At 30.8% G+C, this 7,752-nt stretch overlaps 1 long non-coding RNA gene and 1 other non-coding gene across 4 annotated transcripts; both read right to left on the bottom strand.

Moving 5' to 3' along the window:
* Nucleotides 1–351: 351 nt before the first annotated feature.
* Nucleotides 352–2,008, bottom strand: LOC106797052 (uncharacterized). 3 transcript variants are annotated; one of them, XR_001386080.2, is made up of 3 exons: nucleotides 1,846–2,008; nucleotides 975–1,117; nucleotides 352–890 (listed from the first exon to the last, which is right to left on the bottom strand). It is a non-coding gene; the product is annotated as an uncharacterized lncRNA (long non-coding RNA). The 3 variants fall into 3 exon arrangements; XR_001386082.2 differs by having other exon boundaries at nucleotides 354–890; nucleotides 975–1,080; XR_001386081.2 differs by having other exon boundaries at nucleotides 354–890; nucleotides 975–1,076.
* An 84-nt stretch (nucleotides 2,009–2,092) lies between these two features.
* MIR4342 (microRNA MIR4342) lies at nucleotides 2,093–2,159 on the bottom strand. The gene has a single exon (NR_048662.1). It is a non-coding gene; the product is annotated as a microRNA MIR4342 (primary transcript).
* Nucleotides 2,160–7,752: the final 5,593 nt, after the last annotated feature.

Below are 7,752 nucleotides of genomic sequence, written 5' to 3'. Positions count from 1 at the left end.
TGGGACTTGGATTCGGGTGGGTCCTAGGCTTCATCCATAACAAAACTCATTAAAGATGAACTACAAGCAAAATTATTGTATTTTATATATTTCCTTATTTGGAATTTATCCGGTTTATCATCTCAGTCGATGTGAATATTTTAAATTTTGAATTCCTTATTTTAGTGACTTTCTAAATTCTGATTGTATGGGATTTGACAGGTCAATCCTCGGTGTGGCCAGCACCTTTTTATGGTACTGTTCTTCCTCAATAATATGATATATCAGAGTCACCATTATACTGGAATACTTTACAAGTTAGAATGTTTCACGCAACTCATTTTGCTTCAAGCAGCAATTGATCCGTGGGTTGCCACTGTTGTTCATATTAATATCTAGGCTTCTCATGGGCCAAGCTTTGCTAATTCCCTGCTCTTTAGGACACTTGGCTGGAGCATCTCCATTGAAGTAAAAGCATTTTTTAAGATATAAAATGAGCATAACTCACAGGAGAGGCAGAACAAAAACATGTAAGAGGCACTTCTACTATCCATCATCATTCATCCCATTTTGACATTTAAGGCACACTTTTTAACTCCTTTAACTACACTCACCTAAATATAAAGCCTACTAGTTGAGAGTTTCAATTTTTAAAAAGATAATCATACAAATAACTTGATGAAAAAGCATATGTACAAATGAAGCATGGGTACTCTATTGTGGCGAATAGGCACGTAGATATCAATTCAAACTTCTTAACATGTTTCCAAGATACAACTCTTTATCTGGTTAGATACAGCTCTGTTAGCATACTTCCACCAAGACCCGGAAGCAACTTTTACTGGCACCAGTGAACGTTGATTAAATGCAGCAAAGTTGTCTGCTAATATGATGATATCCTCATATCCATCCTACAAAAACATGCAAAATTTTTCCCTAAAATTAACGACAAAGTCTGGAAAAAAAAACAAAAATAAACAAGCATGAAATGAAACCTTAGATATGATAATTGTAACATCATCCAAATTCACTATAGCCTTCTGTAAAGGTTGTTTGCTATCAGCAACTTCAATTGGCAGCAGCTTGGAGTACTTTGCCTTCCTAGTCACTAGAGTACTTTAGTGCCAAATTTAAATATCTGAATTTTTTAGAAGAAAATTACTAACAAAAACTAAAAGAAAAAGAGGTAAAGTAATAAAATCACGATGAAAACAAAAGAAAATTGCATGCCACCTCCAAAGGAGCTAAGTGAATAATTGTCAGAGAGGCAAAATATCTATAGTGGGAAAAGGCTACTGTTGTTGTAGTAATTTTATCAGACAAAGAAAGAAATGAATCACCATTCAATACCTCCCACCCCCCATTTTTTAAAGGATTGGGATAAAAAAGAACACTGTGACACCTAGCCAATAAGTACAATCCGCAAGCAAAAGCAAAGTTCCACCGAACAGCCTAGACAGGCCATGCACACAACCCCACCATTTCCCCTACCATTCAAGAGAACCAATTAGAAACAACCCCTCTCCTCCAGCACAACAAGACTAGCTATCATCTTTTTTTACCACAAACATAGTATCATGATAACCAAACTAACTAGGATACCCAAACATGGGTACTTTATTATGGAAAATTTGAGGAACATGCTCGCAGATATTAATTCTAACTTATTAACATTGTGATTTGCTTCCTAAACAAGCCCTGCATTTTTTGTCAAAGCCTAGGCATACCCATTGCCTCATCGAACTTCTACAAATTACCACAACATATGGACCCACCATTGTAACAAAGAGCAAAAATCAATTGCTCAAATAACAAATTAGTTGTCCAACACAATAGCATTGCACGATTTGGAGCATGGCTGCTTACCTGGTTGACGATGGCCACACGCAATGCCGGCACGATACACAGGACACAGGTACGACGACCAGTGAGTGGATGAATGGACTGAGGACACAAAGCGAGCGGCGAAGGCAAAATCGATGATGACTCTGGGTGAGGTTTAGCGAGGTGCGCGCTAAATAGCTATAGGGTTAATATTTAGAAGTTTTTGGTAGAAAATCGACGACGGTCCTTTAGATAAAACCGTTGTCGTCTACGTTCCACGTAATTACACAAATGCCACCATCCTACATTCTAAGTCGATTCAACAAACTCGTCTTAGAATGTAAGTGGTGAAAAGAAAAAAAATTCTCCCTAATTACAAAATGGCTAACACGTCACATTCTAAGACAATTTCGCATAATCGTTTTAGAATGTGCGTCGTAAAAAGACATATTTTTAGTAATGATTTATTTACATTTGGTGTAAGACTTACATCAAATCTCATTTGATAGTTTTATCATATCTAATAATTTAGATTATTTTACTCCAAATTTTTTAAAAAAGATAACTAAGTATATCACTTGATCTCTCTTCTCAATCGATATGTTTTTCAAGTAAGATTAGTTGCAATTGAAAACCCTTCTCCCATGCACACTTTCATATCCTCGTTCAATAATGATAAAAAAATATTCTCGTTCAATTTCCTGTTAACCTTTTTCAGTTTTTTGTTCTTTGTTATATTTTTCCTGTAAAACCTATTGCCCATCTGGAAAAACAATTCCAATTGAAAAAAAAAACCATGGCATTGCTATTTGTTAAATAAAATCAATTCTAATTGTGCTATTCGTTGAACAAAAGAAAACTATGCGAGAAATCCAATTGAATAAAACCAATCAAGAGTAAAATTGATACAATTCAACAATAAGTAATGGAAGAAAAAAAATGTGGGATATCAAACTTACAAAATTTTAATTGGCTGAATCGAAAAATATTAATAAATCAATCTTGAATTGCACCGAGAATTTCAATTGGCTGGAAAGAAAAGTATGGAACAAAAACTCGTTCAATCAATGGGTGTGAACATCATCATGGAGAAAGGTTTCTATAACCGGCTAGAAGGACGTACTTAAACGCATAGGAAAAAAAAAAGATTGTTGGTGAGTCAGTGGTGTGTGCATGGTAGAAGGATTTTCAATTGCAATTGATCTTACGTGGAAAACAAAAATATTATTTTAGAGTAAACTAATATAAAAAATTTCATAAAGATAAAATTAATATTTTTTAAATTTTACATAAATCTTCAACATATTTGACCGATATTATGTTTTTCTTATCTTTCTTCCCATTTGTTAATCTTAATCCTTCGATTAATTAATTACATATAATGTCAAGTAAAGTCTGCCACATTTTAGGCTCATTTGAAATTGTTCTGGGCGTATCACATTGTTAATGAATCATCAAGTTATTTATCCATTCATGAGAGAGTAATATATAATTTATTAATTAATTCATTTTTTTTTCTAAAAGCAAGACATCGTAGTAAAAAATTATGAAAGTAACTCTCGAGACGCAGAGATCACGTGAGTTTTATCTCTCCTAATAAAATATTTTCCGTACTACAATCATAAAATTAAACTTTTGTTAGTATGCTTAAAAATTCAATTATCTAACCACTATATTAGACCTTATTGATATAATTTATTAATTTATGAACCATGGTAGTTAAAAATTGTTAATAAAAATATCCATAGAAAATCAACGTAAAGATTCGATGATAGTGATGAATTAGGTGATGATATTGTTTGACTTTATGCCATCCCCAGGAAACAAGTATGGCATCCTATGGCTTAATTCTCCCATGTAAGGTCTTTGACATATCATTTTTTATTATATTTGGGCAGCTAGTTGTATCCTTTGGGATTTTGACTTATATGCTATGAAAACATTAAATGATGAATTTGGAAGTGAGAAGAAAGAAAGAAATAAGCCCAGTGGATCCTAACCTAGTTCCGTCTCTGAATATAGACGATAATAGAGATTTCAGGATATTTGGTTTAAAATAAATAATAAGAAAAGAAAATAATATAAAAAATACAAGACAATTGGTTTTTTTTATAACAACACTATTTACCATACTTTTTCAACACACATTTTACTATTAATTAAAAAATATTCAAAACTATAAAATCATGTATTAGATTCATCAATAAAAAGTGAAAGTCACAAAAAAATTATAATATTCACAAAAATTCAACTGATAGTAAATAATATATTTAAAAAATATGTAAGAAATATATGTTATGAATAATCCTTGGATGTTCATGTCTTTTTATCTTTTATTATTTATTTTTATTTGTATTTATCCTTTTGTAATTACATATTTTCTTGAAATTAATACATACAATTATCACTCTCCTCAATCTCTCTAAACTCTCTTCTTCTCTAATTAATTTCTCTTTATTATTCTTCTTCGAGTCATATTATATTTAACATGTTGTCAGCATAATCATTTGTCCTCCATTGAACATATTTTCTATTGGCATGTCAACTCGCAAGAAAAACCTTCTAGAGAATTTTATCAAATAAAATCATACTTTTTGAATTCACATTTCTTCAATTTAATTTGGTATTGCTATATTCTTTATGTATATGTGAAAAATTATCCTGAAAACACTATCAAATAAATAAATTCTAAAAAAAATGTAAATGTCTCAAAGATTTTATTAAAGAAAGAAATTTGAAGAATTTATATATTTTACTAGAAGTAAAAAAATAATACAAAACGTAAAAATAAAATATTTTTTCTTTTTCTCACTAGAAGTGAAAAAATAATATAAAATTAAAAATAGAAGAATAATATTTTTCACGGGAAGTGAAAAAATAATACAAAAGTGAAAAAGAATTTTCTTCTTAAGTTTCTTGATTATTTGTTCTCCATGTTACACCTCCTTAAATTAAGGTGTACTGCATGACATTTGATAAAAATATTCTATCTATTTGTTATCATTGTTGATATTCGGTGTCTCTTTGGAAATTCGTATGCACAGTGCATTTTTAACCTTCGATCAAATAAAATTATAACTTATATAGTAAATGGTTGGTTGATTCCTTTTAGGCTTTTGGATGCATATATTATATATGATCATTATTATAATTTGATTTCACATATATATGTCCTTGACCTTGAGATTTACGTACGTTGAATTCTTTTACCACCAGAAGTAATAAGTAATATTGTCTTTCATATTATTTTAAGAAGCAAACTGATATTTGGATTTGAATATCGCGCTGATTCAATATATATAAATTTTACGTTGAATATTCATGAATGCTAGATTATAATTGTTGAATAGTTGAGTTACTCCGTTAAATATTATATTTGGTAGCAATATTTTTTGTTTGAAATTTCTTGAGTGGTGTTCGCAATCCCGTGCGCACGAAATAATTACACTGGAGGTGACCTAAATGGATTTCAGATTCCTTTGAAATTGGCAAACAGATTTACAATTGTAGCATGTATTGAAGTTTGGTATTTTAATCATGATGAGGTATAAATATAGGTAGATTGATACGTGGTTGATGTGCACGTTCAGGTATTCGAGTTTCCTAAATTGCATGGTTATACCTTACATAATTATATTATATATTTATTTTTATATTAACCATATGTGTGTGTATATAGAAGCTTATTTTCTAGTGTTAATTGATGTTCCAATGTTACGGTGTTGTTATGGTATGAAAAAATTATTATTGTGCCAGAGTTTTAGAATTAAAAGGAAGATAACTGGAATATTAATATTATTATTGTTGATGTTGTTAATCAGTCATTATTTTTTATATGTAATAATATATATTTTATTTTGAAAATACGATGAGAGATATTATCATTTCTGATGTAAAATCAAATTGCTGAAAGTATTTACATATAAAATAGGATATTAGATACCTTCATCTATGAAGGAAAAGGTAGTAAAACATGTAACAACCCGCCTTGTCGTTATTGCTATTTTAAGATGCATAATTTTAATTTTAAATGAAATCTTTATGAATTTGATTATGAAAATGGGGATAAATTTTTTGCGATATACACTCACCAAAAATGCAAAAATACATGTGTGTGTGTGTGTGTATATATATATATATATATATATATATATATATATTAAATCATTATACATCATTCACATGGTAGAACAAAATTTAGTTTTTAGATATGTCTAAACCTGGGATTTACATGCCCAATAAAAAAATAATCAAGGAACCAACTAAGGGAAAATTGATAAAAAAAAATACAACTCTCGCTCAAAATAAATTTCAACGTTATCATGTCGATTTGGCGGCTCCAACATTGCCTATTGTTGCTCATCTGCTCCCACAAACGAAGGTTTGTGGTCATCATAGGTACCAATCACACGATACAAAATTGCAAGGATGATCGAGTTTATTATAAAAGATTAACAAGCATCACATGACAATGATTAGCAAGAAAACAATAACAACAACCAAAGTCATTCTCAAAAATCCATCAGTTCAACATACCCTTGACAAACTAGTCACCAACTTTTTCCACAATTCAAATCAATTATGCTCAAAATGATACATGCACCTAACTCAACTCTCAAATGCAATGTGGTACCATTCGTCTGAAAATAGCCTAATCGTATCCACATGACACTCTCACTTAGGAAAGCTAGGCATCAGGTCACCCTTTCCTGCACAAGCCACTCCCCTCATGGTGATCAGCATGAGTCTCAAGGAAGTTTTAAACTGAGTGATATGCCCCCAAGTACTTGCATTTTTCCTCGTGAAAAACCACATGTACTTAGTGAAAAATTTACATTATTTCCATGCAATTATGTAATATGAAACATGGGCACTATCAATGCACTAACCTTGGATAGTTAAAAATTATAAGCAATCCCCTTCCCTCTTCAGGGATGCTTATAATTCTTAAACCCTCCTTCCCTCTCCAGAGATATCCAATATGGTCATTGCACCCCCCATGTATATACACAACATACATCCATCACAATGACATTATCAACATCAACATCATTTCATCTCAATATCATCATCAACATCAATATCATTTCATTTCAATGTCATCATTAACAACAATATCATCTCATCTCAATGTCATCATCAACATCGACAATCAATTGCATTCCACATATATGCATATAGATTCATTTTGATACTCACATTCCCCAAGTCTTTAGACAACACAAATCTCATACAGTAGTAATCCATAATACTACGAGACTAATATTTTAGGGAAAATTTTAAATTAAAGAGGAGAACTATGGTATACAAAACAAACTCTTATGTATGTTTAAAATTTAATAAAGTAAATAGAAGAACATATATAAAATTTTGGGCAGAGTCACCTCTATAATTAAGATTTTTCCCGAAAATTCCAGTCATTACAACAACAACATCATTCTCAATTTCATTCATCAAACACAAATATATTGTGTTCCATTAGTCAAAAACACAGTTTTTCTTGAAAACCAACATGCATAGGGACAAACATGCAACCCCATAATTGGGTTCCTTGATCCCAACTATGGTATCAAAACCATAAACAAACAATAAACTCCCCTCATCTATCTATATCAAGGTTATCAAACTCGAGAGTTTACGCAGACTCGTGAGAGTTCTATAAACTCGACTCGTAAACTCAACTCGTAGACTCGTAAGAGCCTACTTCATATAAAAATAATAACAAAATATCTATAAATAATATACTAATTAAATATTTCAACAATATAATAAAGCAAAACAATAAATCATAAAGTTCAAAATATTTAAATAACCAAGTCTAGTAATAATACATTACTACTAGACCATAACTTGTAGGGGTTATAGTAGTGGTAGATCATTTTCATCAAGGGTTTGATGTTACTAGAGAACAGGGGTTTGATATTATTAAAGGTGAGAACTTTGTATTTG

The sequence above is a fragment of the Glycine max genome, chromosome 18, assembly GCF_000004515.6.
Source record: "Glycine max cultivar Williams 82 chromosome 18, Glycine_max_v4.0, whole genome shotgun sequence".
NCBI classification, from domain to species: Eukaryota; Viridiplantae; Streptophyta; class Magnoliopsida; order Fabales; family Fabaceae; genus Glycine; species Glycine max.
The sequence above is the reverse complement of the archived record's forward strand: the minus strand, read 5'-3'. Positions and strand labels throughout refer to the sequence as shown.